Source organism: Sapajus apella, unplaced genomic scaffold (genome assembly GCF_009761245.1).
Source record: "Sapajus apella isolate SASKATOON/1434 unplaced genomic scaffold, GSC_monkey_1.0 scaffold42, whole genome shotgun sequence".
Taxonomy (NCBI): domain Eukaryota; kingdom Metazoa; phylum Chordata; class Mammalia; order Primates; family Cebidae; genus Sapajus; species Sapajus apella.
The window spans coordinates 17,976,934-17,991,246 of record NW_022436982.1 but is presented as its reverse complement, the minus strand read 5'-3'; the positions used below and the strand labels follow the sequence as shown (position 1 = coordinate 17,991,246).

Below are 14,313 nucleotides of genomic sequence, written 5' to 3'. Positions count from 1 at the left end.
ATTGTTTACATTATTAGGTTGAGTAAGCAACGCAGGAAAAGTTTTGGTGTACATAGATTCTACATGATAAAAGTAATATTACATTTTAATTTTGTAGTTTGAATCACGTATAATAGCTAGTTTTGTGGAATGTTTTTCCGATGAGACTTAGGAAAGGAGCATCAATTTACAGATGAAAAATAGGATTTTTATTGGTGAATAATACTGAAAATAACTTTAATCTTAAGAGAAATCTAATTGATTTCGTTAGTCCATCTTCTTTTTAAAATTTCTCTTTGCTTTGTGGGAAATGAAATATTTAAACAGATAAAGAAGTTTTGTCCTACATATAATTTATAATCTTTACTAGGTAAATAAATACTTTTGAAGAATATTTAATGGTAAAGTGCTAGAGTTAACACTTATTAAACTCACTGTGTCATTTAACATTGTTAAGAATAGCAATAAGAGGGCCGGGCGCGGTGGCTCATTCCTGTAATCCTAGCACTTTGGGAGGCCAAGGTGGGTGGATCACCTGAGGTCAGGAGTTCAAGACCAGCCTGGCCATCATGGTGAAGCCCCATCTTTAAAAAAAAAAAAAAAAAAAAAGAATAGCAATAAGGATTATAACTTTTGGGAGGAAGGAAGTATGATTCCTAACATTTTTAGATAATATGTAAATAAAATGAATAGTAAAATCAGCTTTAAAATTATTGACACTAGTAGAAACATTCAATAAGGAGGCTAGGCAGAAAATAATGTATGACAATTATGTTTATATTCATACATACCAGTGATAATCAGATAATCTAATACTGAAAGGTTTTCTTCACCACAGTAACAAAAAAGGAATAAAATCAACAAATACATTAAAATTATAAAATTTAACTGAAGGTCTAAAACGAACATGGTGAGATATTATAGGAACACTTAACACTGTAAAGATATACATCCTCCCTAGATTGTGTTATGGATTAAAGCAGTTTCAAGCCAAACTTCAATGGAATTAATTTGGAAAACAGAATCTAGAATTCCTGTAGAATACTAAAGTGACCAGGTGAGAGTATCTAAAATATTTTGATAAGAGTAATAGATGTTTTTTTTTCCCTACCAGAATACATATTATAAAGCTTCAGTGGGGCATCAATTGTTGTTCTTTGGTTGCATTGCAACAGAGACCAACTTTGGTTAACTTAAATAGGGAGTTCAGTATGGGAATCATGTTCACAGAATCAGAAGGAAGGCTAAGGAATCAAACTGAGAAAGCATATGGATCCCAGAGTCTCTCCACAGGTCTTGGGAGCAGAACTGATGCATGAAGTTGGGATGAACTGGCATCAATTATTTTCATTCTTTTAAAAAACTATGTTCAGGATTTAAATACCAGGAGGAGGACATTAAGTTGAAAGAGGTAATTCACCCCCCAATAAATCCCTCCCAGTTCTAACAAAATTAAAACCTCAAAAAAGAATTCTTATAAGGAGATCAGTATGCTGGTAACCAAAAAGTGCAATAACTCTAAGACCAGACTGTATGAGTATTGTAGTAGAACTAATATCTATCTCTCTATCTATAGATAGATAGACAGAGAGATAGATTGGCTTCCCTGGTTCTGAGTTTTTCAGACTTGGACTAAGCCATGCTACTGGCACCGCAGGGTCTCCAGCTTACAGATGGTCTGTTATGGGTTTTAGCTTCCATAACCACACAAACTGGTTCCCATAATAATCTCCTCCCATAGATCTATATAGATATAGAAAACTTTAAATATATATAAAAGTAGACATAATAATATAATGAACCTAATATCCATCACCATCTTCAACATTGATCAATTTATGAACAATCTTGTATCCTTATACCCTTACTGATTTTTCCTCCTCCCATATTATACTGAAATCTCCAGCCATCATATCACTTTAACCTTAATTTTTTCTTATGATTTCCAAAAATAAGGGGTCCTTTATTTGAAGTTGCATTATCGATATCATATATAAATTGCTTACTGATAATTACTGAATATAGTCAAATATCCAGGCATTATTCAAATTTTAAATTGCCTCATAAATGGCATAAATGTTGTATATGTTTATAGTTTGATTCTGAATCTCAAATAAATCAACATGTCTATATGTCTCTTGAGTCTCATTTAATCTACACGTTCTCCATCTGTATCTTTCTTTTTTTCCTTTTAGTATATTTTTGAACGCATCAAATTATTTGTGCTATAGAGTTCCCACTGGTTGTGAAATTTCAGAACATCAGAGATAACAATGTTTCTTAGTATGGATCTTTCTTATTCAGCGTGCAGGACATGCAGTGGTTGTTTTAGCCAGGAAACTCATGTCCTTCATTTTCAGGAATTCTCTTATGTTATTTCTTCACAAAGCCTCCTCAGTTTTTTCTTTTTTCTTTTCTCCCTTTCTGAGACTTTTATTATTCATGTGTTAGTCCAACTCAATTGATACTTTACTCTTTCCTTAACTTTCTCTTTGTCTTTTTTTGTTGTTGATGCTTCTTAGGAGATTTGTTTGACTTCACTTTCTAATTGAATGTTTCCTTTTTTCTTTTTAATTTCTGGGAGCTTGTTCTCTGTGTCATTTTTGTATTATCCTGTTCCTACATTATGACTGCAGTATTCATTTATTCAGTAAATATTTATTGGAGTGTCAGGCACATATCTGGGTTGCAGAGGCATAGCAGAGAAAAAGAAAAGCCTCCTCCTGCTTCTCCCCCTCCCTTTCCTTCTCCCCCTCCTTCTTCTCCTCCTCCTCCTCCTTCTACACAGAAGGATAACAGAGAACAAAGAAAAGCTGCCTCCTTCTCTTCCTTGTCATAGAGGCATAGCAGAGAACAAAGAAGAGCCGCCTCCTCCTCCTCCTCCTCCTCCTCCTTCTCTTTTTTTTTTTTTTTTTTTTTGTGAGACAGAGTCTTGCTTTGTTGCCTAGGCTGGCGTGCAGTGGTGGTCTCAGCTCACTGTAACCTCCCCCTCCCAGGTTCAAATGATTTTCCTGCTTCAGCCTCCTGAGTAGGTGGAGTTACAGGTGTGTGCCACCATGCCTGGATAATTTTTTGTATTTTTAGTAGAGACATGATTTTGCCGTGTTGCCCAGGCTGGTCTTGAACTCCTGTCCTCAAGTGATCAGCTCGCCTTGGCTCCCAGAGTGCTAGGATTACATGTGTGAGCCACTGTACCTGGCGGAAAAGCCTCTTACTTCTTGATGTTGATATTTCAGTCAGGAGGAATCACATATTAAACGAAACTGTATAGTGTGTTAGTTTGTGATAATTCTGTGAACAGTAATAAAGGAGTCCAGGGGAGGTAATGAGTAATAGGGTATCCTTTTATATTGATGGTCATGGAAGGCTAACTTGATAAGGTGACATTTGAGCTGAGACCTGAAGGAAGGAAGGGATTGAGCTGTATGGATATCCCAAGGAAGAGCATTCTAGGTAGAAGGAATAGAAGGTGTAAGACCTGAGTTGCAAGCGTATTTGTAATGTTTGAGGAATAGCAAGTAGGCCTTTGTGACTGGAATAGAATTAGCAAGAGAGAGACTAGTAGGATATATAGAATGGTAGACAGATCATACAGGATTTCGAAGGTCTTCCATAGTTCATTGTAAGAACTTTGGTTTTTGTCTAAGGTAGAAAGCTATTGGGAAGTTTTGAGCAGAGGAGTGATATGTCTTTTCTCATTTATATTTTAAAAGCATTATTCTGGACACTCTTTGATAATAAATTACGAAAGACCATTCTGGAGACTATTAAAATAATCTAGTTGACAGATTATTGTATTTTAGACAAGGAAGTAGTAGAGGAAGGTTCTGTCTTGCAAAAATGTATCCACGTTTGACCATCCCCTCTACTACTACGTTGTAGTAGATTATGCAGTTGAGATGGTCAAATTTGGTATACTTTTGCAAGATAGAACCCACAGAAATCGCCAATTCATTGAACCTGGATTATGAGAGAAAAAGAGGGAGTAAAGAATAATGCCAAAGATCTTGGCTTGAGCAGACAAATGAATGGCATTTCCATTACTGAAATGGTAAATAATACAAGTGGAGTAAGTTTGGGAGAGGTCAGGAATTTGGTTTTAGATATGTTAAGTTTGACATTCCTTTTAGACATTCAAGGTAGGCACTTGAATATGTGAATATTGGGTTTAGGGAAGCCTTATTACTATAGGGTAACAAGGACATGTAAAAAGTTTCATTGGAAAATTTTGAAATATTACAATCCATAAATCTTTTCTCTGTATTTCTTTCATTTCTGCAAAGGGATATCTGCTAGTTTCAGGTTTGATGATTATAAAGTGAAAGAAGGAAATGGAGGAAGAATCGAATTATCATGCTGTTTAGTATGCAGACTTCCCCCTGGTTTTGGTCTGGTACACCCCTCTTTCTCCCTCTCCATGTGTATTTCTGTGTTCAGCTTCTGGTTCAGGTTTATGTTCTTTAGATAATAAACCTTTTGTGAGGGCTAGGGATATTTGTTTGGCTACTTGGGGTAAGGGTGAATGCCTTGAGGTCTGATTTCTTACAGCGATGAGTAAAAAAAAAAAATCTTTATTGAGATGCAATTTGCATACTATAAATTTGTTCATTTAAAGTGTACAATTCAGTGGTTTTTAGTATATTCACAGCATTGTGCAACCAACACCATAATCAATTTTGGAACATTTTCATCATCCAATAAGAAACACCCCCCTACACACGTGCACACAGAAACCCCATACTCATTAGCCATCACTTTTCAATTTCCCCTTTCCTCTCAGCCCTAAGCAACCACTACTCTCTGTCTTTATGGATTTACCTATTCTAGACATTCCATACAAGTGGAACTACAATAAATGGTCTTTTGTGACTGACTTCTTACACTTAGCATGATGTTTTCAAGGTTCATCCATGTTGCAGCATGTATTAGTGCTTCATTCTTTTTTATGCCCGAATAATATGCTGTTGTGTAATATATATTTTGTGTATCTGTCCCTCAGTTGATGGACATTTGTGTTTGTATTAGTCAGGGTTCTCTAAAGGGGCAGAAGTAATAGGATATATGTATACATGAAGGGGAGTTTATTAGGAGAATTAACTCACACGATCACAACGTGAAGTCCCACAGTACGCTATTTGCAAGCTGATGAGCAAGGAAGCCAATCCAAATCTTAAAACTTTAAAAGTAGGTAAGCCAACAGTGCAGCCTTCAGTCTGTGGCCGAAGGCCTGAGAGCCCCTGGCAAATTACAGTGTAAGTCTAACAGTCTAAAAGCTGAAGAACTTGGAGTCTGATGTTCCGGGGCAGGAAGCATCCAGCACGGAGAAAGGTGAAGGCGGAACATTCAGCAAGTCTCCTCATTCCACTTTCTTCTGCCTGCTTTATTCTAGCCACCCTGGCAGCTGATTAGATGGTGGCCACCCAGACTGAGAGTGGGTCTGCCTCTCCCAGTCCACTGACTCAAATGTTAACCTCCTTTGGCAACACCCTCACAGACACACCCAGGAGCAATACTTTACACCCTTTGATCCAATCAAGTTAACACTCAGTATTTACCATCACAGTGTTGTTTCCACTTTTTTGGCCATAATCAATAATGCCACAATGAACATTTGTGTACAAGTTTTTGTGTGGTTATGTTTTCAAATATCTTTATTATATATCTAGGAGAGGAATTGCTGGGTCACATGGTAACTATATGGTTAACATTTTGAGGAATTGTCAGTTGTTTTGTGGTGGCAGCACCATTTTACATTCCCACCAGCAAGGTATAAGCGTTCTAGTTTTTCTAGATCTTCACCAACACCTGTTATTGTCATTTTTTAAAATTATAACCATTCTAGTGTTTGTGAAATGGTACCTCATTGTTGTTTTGATTTGCATTTCTCTGATGATTAATGATGTTGAATATCATTTGATGTGCTTATTAGCCATTCATATGTCTTCTTTGGACAAATAGCTATTTAGACCCTTGTCCTTTTAAAAAATGGATTATTTGTACTGTATATATATATATATATATATATATATATATATATGATGTTAACAATGTATGGAGTATGTAGATGGACTTAACAACAGAAATGCCAATAAGAACTTGGCAAAGATAAAATCCCTCATACTCTAGCCACACGTGGTTTATTTTTTACAAGATTAGAGAATGAATAAAAATATGAAATTATATTTGAAATAATATTTTAACTTATTTTTCACTTGTGCTGAACATATTTTTAGGCCAATAAATTCAAGAATTCATTATATTTTATATCATCTTTTTAAATACTATGGTTTATAGATGCTTTTAAAAAAAGAAATAGGACCAGGAGCTGTGGCTCATACCTCAGCACTTTGGGAGACAGAGGTGGACGGATCATTTGAGCCCAGAAGTTCAAGACCAGCCTGGGCAACATGGTGAGACATCTCTACAAAAAATACAAAACTTAGCCAAACATGGTGAAGTCTGCCTATAGTCAGTCCCAGCTCCTCGGGAGGCTGAGGTGGGGGGGATCACTTGAACCTGGAGGCGGAGGCTGCAGTGAGCCTAGATTGTGCTACTGCACTCCTGCCTGGGTGACAGAGCAAGTCTCCATCTCAAAAACAAAACAAAATGAAACAAAACATAAAACAAACAAAAATATCTAATACCTAAACCTTAAGATGTGGTTATGCATAACCCAGTATTGACTTTTTCCTGTAAAATACTTAATTTCCTCAATATCTGTTTTTATTGGTTGATATTATAGGTATAAAATTATTTTAGACTAGTTTTATTTTTACTCTATGTTTTTTTCTTCACTGCCATGTAAATACCTTTGACAATACCAGGTTTCTGCTTTGGGAGAACTTGAAGCTTTGAAGATAGTCTAGGTAGTCTTTATTTTTCTTCTAGTTGTAAGAATTTTACAAGTGGACAGATTTAGTCTTCTAACTTGCCTATGATTTCTCATATTTAGATTCTTTTTAAAAGCTTTTCTTTATATTATATATCATATATTGTATATTAGTTAGTATATTTTGGATTGGCTGTTTGACTGCATAGTGACATAATGAACAACCAGTTGAATTTCTGAAGAGCATTTTATGTTAGTTTTACACTCAATTGTGGAGACAATAACTACCAATAATTCTAGGTACTTTTAAGTAATTATCAGTGGTATTTTTAAAGAAATTAAGCTAAGATGGGATAATAATAAAGAGGAAAATTGTTAAAATATAATTTAATGAAGTATATTATTTAATATCAGTAATGTAAAACCAAAGCAACTAATAAAATAGACAGTTAGCCTAGTGAATGTTTTAAATTCTAGTGAAGTTTTTTTAACAGCTCCATTTCCTGAAAGGTGATTTTTTTTTATGTGCCTGAGCCAAAGAAGTTTTTATATATATGAAACATACATATAAAAGAATTTAAAAATCTTATAAGCTTTATATCACTGTGTCTTAATCATCTTAACATGGATCAATGCTTTCTTAGATTAAAAAAAACACAACACACTCCCAATCCAATTTTATAAATGCTATACTGGAGACCATAGAATCAAGGGAAAAGTGAACTGGAAAAAGAAATATCCATGGCTTTTATAAACCTCTTTACAACTAGGGGAGTTTATTATCATGGGAAATAAGCTTAACTCAATAAGAAAAGAGAAAAGAGAAGATGCAAACCTAATTTTGAGGGAACTGAAGAATCTTCTGAAGATTATGGTAGAGCGAGAACAGCCTTTGCAAATAAATTCTGAATTGCTTCTGTCAGTCATATTCTATATTATAGTAACATAAAAAAGGGTGGAAGGTAGCATCTTTCTCTAAATGTGTACTACCTTCAAGTGAAAAATGAAAAGAAAAATGTATTTCACCTTTCATAATTGTAGATAAAGACCACCCTGTATGATTCATCTTTTTAAAGCCATCATGTGCTTGTAGGAATCATTTTCAAATATCCATACGCATAGATTACTAACTATAAAATAGGTAAATGATGAAATCACCTGTGTTATACAGTCATAGGTATTATACACATTTAAATACAGAATTTTATGTTCATAGTACATTTTAAGATTGGAACTTCAGTTAAATATTTGGTAAATACTCAAGTTTTTGTTGCCAGAAAAGATTGAGATAATTTTTAAAGAAGGTAAATTAGTTTATTATCATGTTCATCAGAATTTGTGATCTGCAAATTCTGTTCCTGATATTTCTTATTTTTATTATCTGTGTTTTTTTTTTATTATACCTAAAAGTAATAAAATTTTTTTCATTAAACTCTTTTATAATCTGAGTGGTATACTTAATTTCTTGCTGAATAAAAAAATTACAGTGTTCTCCAGTTTATTTCTGTTGTCAGCCTCTTGCCTTCATATATCCCTTCTGAAACTGTTGAGGCTCTGTTACCATCCTCAGTGACTTTAACTTTGAATTTTCTACCTTCAGAACTGCGTGGTTAACCACAATCAAGATGACTGGCACAGAGAGCTCTGAATCTTTCTATGTCCTGCTATGCTTTATATGAGCCCGTTTATGTAAAATAATCTAGGGGATTCTGGAAAACAAGTATGTTTTGGCCATTAATAAAATAGTTACAAATGAATTGTAATTCAGAGACAATAAATAGAAGGAATATCCTTTAGAGGCACATCAATTTTTGTCTACAACACAGGTCTTTTGCTTACTTATAATGGAAAGGCTTACAGATGTGTCAGGACCCATTTTGGCCTTTGGGTTAAGGACTTAGTATGGCATCTGGCATACAGAAGGTACTCTAAATGTTCCATTCTCCTTTTTAGTTGACCTATACAGTAAAATAAGTATTAATGAGATCATCATGAAAAGGTACAAACCTATTCATTTGTTTTTAATAATCTTTTAAGTGTTTTTATGCAGTTGCATTTCTTTAATGGGATTGAATATAAATGTAAAATGGTTGCATTTGTCTAATTGGATTGAATGTAAATGTAAAATGGTTGGACTTCTGTGAGGGTAGAATAAAGTGGATTGGACTTCCTGACCAATTCACTTCCAAGACCAGTTGGACTTTCTTCCTGTTCTTTTTTACATGGCAGTTCCCATGTTCTGAGTCACAAAGCAGCATTAATTTTGCCTCTGAGTTGTTTTTTTCATGTACCGTGCTGGCCACATGGAAAGTAGAAGAGCTACTTAAAAACAAACGCCATCTTCAAATTAGAATGCCTTATTAAGATTTAAAATATCATGTACCCTACAAGGCTGAACTGAAGAATCTTCTGAAGATTATGGTAGAGAGAGAACAGCCTTTGCAAATTCTGAATTGTTTCTGTCGTCATATTCTATATTATAGTAACATAAAAAAAGGGTAGAAGGTAGCATCTTTCTCTAAATGAGTACTACATTTTCTGATTTTTTTTTGTAAAATATGTCATGTTATTGTAAAAGTTAAATGAGAAAATACAGGAGACTTTTTTGAAAACTGTAGCATGTTAGTATTTAACTCTAGACATATTCTCCTCAATGACATTAAGGTAAACACCCTCTCTCGTGTAGAAGTGACATTAGAAATATAAATGCTTACATTTAAAATGCCAACATTAAAGGTCAGACTAATTGAATAATATTATTGCTTCTTAAGATGTTTGATTAGAATAAGGATGACAAATAGTAAAGGGCTTGTAGACTGTTCTTAATTATGATTCTTCAATATATGACTCTAGTTATTAAGTGTTATAATATTGTGATGCCTGTTTTACAAATACTTATCAAATACTTGAAGACTTCGACTCTTTGAGGTATCGTTTTGGTAATAAAAAATCATTTGAGACCTTCTGTTTAAGGGCTCAAAAGACAGTATTACTAACTATGCCGCCTTCCCTGCCCAGGTAAAGAATAAGTGTTGTAGTTAAATATTAGCACACATATAATAAAATATTAATAGCTATTAAAGTGTAACAAAATATACTTAGCATTAAAATAAACATTGTAGAATTAATCAGTCTATGATGATTCAGTGCCTTGGAATCATCTTTTTGTAGATGTATCATTACTACGTTTATTACTTATGAAAACATCTATTAATGGGGATTATCGGGTGATAAAATCTGGAAACATAAACAATCGCTTTCTGTTTACACAAGTTATTGATATGTTTGGGGTAAACTTTGTACAACTGATTAGGAAACTGTAATATATAACACACTCCTGAGAAAATCATTAACTAGTATGTACTCAGGTGATAATTCATCCCATTTTTCTTGATGCCTGTTTTAGTGGACTGAATTTCATATCTAAGTTTTTCTGTTTGACTAATTCTTTTAAGTTCATCTGTATCCTTTAAGCTAGATATATTTGGGGGTTTTGTTTACTTAATCCACATTCAGTGTAGACGTATGTTTTTATAACTTTTGTGAAACTTTTGAAAGAGGCCCATGGAAGCCATAGAAGCTGATGTAATGCGGAAAACTTCTGGGTATGTTTGGTTAATTCTGCTGCTGAATTTGAGTCATCAGCTCATCCCTGGTTTATGATAAAGTAACATGTATTGAAGCGTTGGATAGGAGACATTCTTCTCTATATTGCCATCTTCAAAGACTGAAAACTCACTTTTCTTAAGTGTAGTAGTTGATATAATGGGGCTTATGATTTAGAGAGATATAAATCACACCAAAAAAGAGGTAAATTAACACCTATTATTTACTAAAATAAAAATATTTCAGCAGCACATTGCTGTAGGAAAGGACATGGCAATTAGCTTATAAATGACAAAATATGTGATAATTTTGTGTTACATACAGAACTGTGGTTTGGCTGGGCGCAGTGGCTCACACCTGTGATCCCAGCACTTTGGGAGGCTGAGGCAGGCGGATCACTTGAGGTCAGGAGTTTGAGATCAGTCTGGCCAAGATGACAAAACCCCATCTCTACCAAAAATACAAAAACTAGCTGCGTGTGGTGGTGTGTGCTTGTAGTCCCAGCTACTCAGGAGGCTGAAGTAGGAGAATTGCTTGAACCCGGGAGGCAGAGGTTGCAGTGAGCTGAGATTTCATCACTGCACTCCAGATTTCGTTACTGCACTCCAGTCTCAAAAAAAAAAAAAAAAAAAAAGACAAACTGTTGTTTGTAGTGTACAGTACATAATATAGTGTAATACCTATATACAGGCAAAGCTTATATAGTTAATCTGTAGTATGTATATATATGAATTTGTGTTGGATTTTGCATTTTAACCAGAATTTTGTTATGCTTCCTGCCCTTTCTTTGTTGATTACATTAGGATTGAATGCCTATGAAACAGTTTGTGAATGCTGTACTAGTTCTCTTAGTTGGTATTGGAAAAAATTTATTTTGAGCAGCATGTTAATGTTCCTCTAGCACCCTCTGCTGGATTTGAGAATTAATTCATTGGAATTGAAGGTTAAAAAAAAATTATTAAGAAGGCTTAAATTTAATTATGTCTTTCAACAAAGCCCACTCTTGGAAGGAGTTTGTTTAAAGATTTGAAGATTTTTTGCTGTTCTTACTGAGTAATTGATAGTTTTAGTAATAAATGGCTTATAATTTTCTGACATTTCATTTTAAAATAAGAAGGTATGAAAATAAAGACGTGATCTCTGGTTTATTATTTCAACCCCCTTTGTTTTGCTCTAAGCAGGAAAAATAGAACCTCTTCTTGACTTTTGGAGTGAAATCCAGATTATTAATTAATATAACATATATACAGGAAATGAAAACTTGAATTGTTGATTCATTACAGAATCACTGAATATTCTGCATTTTAACAAAATATATGACTGCCATTTTGATAGAGAAACATATGTGCTTTTTGGAATCTGAGAAAACATTTTAGGATTGTTAGCCTCGTTTCTTTTCTCTTTGTGCTGTTTATTAGTTTTTTATTAAAAAATTTATTTCAATAGGTTTTTGGGAAACAGGTAGTGTTTGGTTACATGAGTAAGTTCTTTAGTGGTGGTTTGTGAGATTTTGGTCCCTTACTAGCTTTTAAAATCATTTATTCTCAATCCGATGGGCTATTTCCTTGTGACTGGCTAGACTTTTTCTCACTTACAGAAAGTAAAATGAGTATACTGGGTACTGAGAAAACTGACTTCAATTCTTTAAGGGCAAGAACTTTATCCTGTGGAGTTAAAAAATTTTTTTTTAAGAAAAATTAGCATTGGGCCCACCTAGGATAATGCTCATTCTGGTCAGGTCTAAACATAAGAATTTCTCTGCTACAGTATGCATCATGCTTTATACCTACAACCTCTAGGGGACTCTTGTTCTAAGAATTCAAAGTCAGCATTTAGAAAGAACTTTTGGCCGGGCGCGGTGGCTCAAGCCTGTAATCCCAGCACTTTGGGAGGCCGAGGCAGGTGGATCACGAGGTCAAGAGATCGAGACCATCCTGGTCAACATGGTGAAACCCCGTCTCTACTAAAACTACAAAAAATTAGCTGGGCATGGTGGTGCGTGCCTGTAATCCCAGCTACTCAGGAGGCTGAGGCAGGAGAATTGCCTGAACCCAGGAGGCGGAGGTTGCGGGAGCCGAGATCGCGCCATTGCGCTCTAGCCTGGGTAACAAGAGTGAAACTCCGTCTCAAAAAAAAAAAAAAAAAAAAAAAGAAAAAACTTTTTTTCCACAATGAGAATCAGAAGTTTAAGTTAGGTGGCTGTGACTTCTTTGACCTTCCAATTAGGGATTCTTTGTTTTTTAATTGAGATATGCTTCACATATCACAAAACTTACTCTTTAAAAGTATATAATTGAATGATTTTAATCTGTTCACCAGGCTGTGCACCTATTACCACTATCTAATTCTAGAGCATTTTCATCACCCCACTAAGAAACTTCATCTCCATTAGCAGTCACTGTCCTTTCTGATCTCTCCTTCTCCTTCATCCTCCTGCAACTACTTAATATACTTTTTGTCTCTGGATTTGTCTATCCTGGACATTTCTTATAAATGAAATCATGCAGTTAATCCATGGCATCACATTTATTGGTACTTCATTCTGTTTTCTGGCTGCATAGTATTCCATTGTATGGATTCACAACATCTTGTTTATTCATTTATCAGTTGATGGACATTTGAGTTCATTCCACCTTTGGCCATTATGAAAAATGCTGCTATAAACTTTTGTGCATAATTTTCTGAACCTGCTTATATTTCTCTTGGGTAAATACATAGAAGTGGAATTGCTGGGTCATATGGTAACTCTATGTTTAACTTCTTGAGCAGCTGCCGAGCTGTTTTCCACAGTAGCCAAACCATTTTACATTCCTATCAGTAATGTATGAGGTTTCCAGTTTTTCCAATTTTTTTCCAATATTTACTTTCAGTTTTTAAAATTATAGCCTCCTAGTGGATGTGAAGGTATCTCTTCATGTTTTTAATTTTCATTTCCCGAATGACTAATAGTGTTGAGCATCATTTCATGTAGTTACTGGTCATTTACATACCTTCTTTGGACAAATGTCTTTTTACGTCCTGCACTCATATTTTGAGTTGTCTTTTTATTGTATGAGTTCTTTTTTTTTATTCTGGATACTAGACCATGATCAGATATATGATTTGTAAGTATTTTCTCCTATGCTTTAGGTTATCTTTTTGTTTTCCTAATAAAGTCATTTGATACACATAAGTTTTTTGCCTTTTACTTTTAAATTTTGTATTGATACATAAAATTTATACATATTTGTGGGGTTCCTGTGATATTTTGTTATGTGCATAGAATGCGAAATGATCAAGTGAGTATTTAGACCATCCACCATCTTGAACATTGATCATTTCTATGTGTTGGGAACATTTCAAGAACTCTCTTCCAGCTATTTTAAAATATGCATTACATTGTTGTTAACTATAGTCACCCTACTCTGCTATCGAACATTGGAATTTATTCCTTCTATCTAACTGTATGTTTGTACCCATTAGTCAGTCTGTTTGCCTTGCTACCCACACCCTGACACCCTTTCCAGCCTCTGGTAACTATCATAACTATCATTCTACTCTCTACCTCCATGAGATTACCTTTTTAATTTTTATTTTTAAATTTTTTATAATTTTTTTTTTAAATAAGAGATCTCACTGTGTTGCCCAGACTGGTCTCGAACTCCTGAGCTCAAGCAATCCTCTCACCTTGGCCTTCCAAACTGCTAGGATTACAGGCATGAGCTACCATGCCTAGCCGAGATTAATGTTTTTAGCTCCCACGTATGAGTGAGAACATGCGATATTTGTCTTTCTGTGTCTAGCTTATTTCACTTAACATAATGACCTCCAGTTCCATTCATGTTGCTACAAATGACAGGATTTCATTCTTTTTTATGGCCAAGTAGTATTCTATTGTATATATATAGCACATTTTCTTT

General features: G+C 34.5%; 1 protein-coding gene across 7 annotated transcripts in view; it reads left to right on the top strand.

The window, feature by feature from the left end:
* The window catches only part of CCDC171 (coiled-coil domain containing 171), a 394,070-nt gene that overhangs the window by 48,347 nt on the left and 331,410 nt on the right, over positions 1–14,313 (top strand). The gene's annotated exons all lie outside the window — the stretch shown is intronic.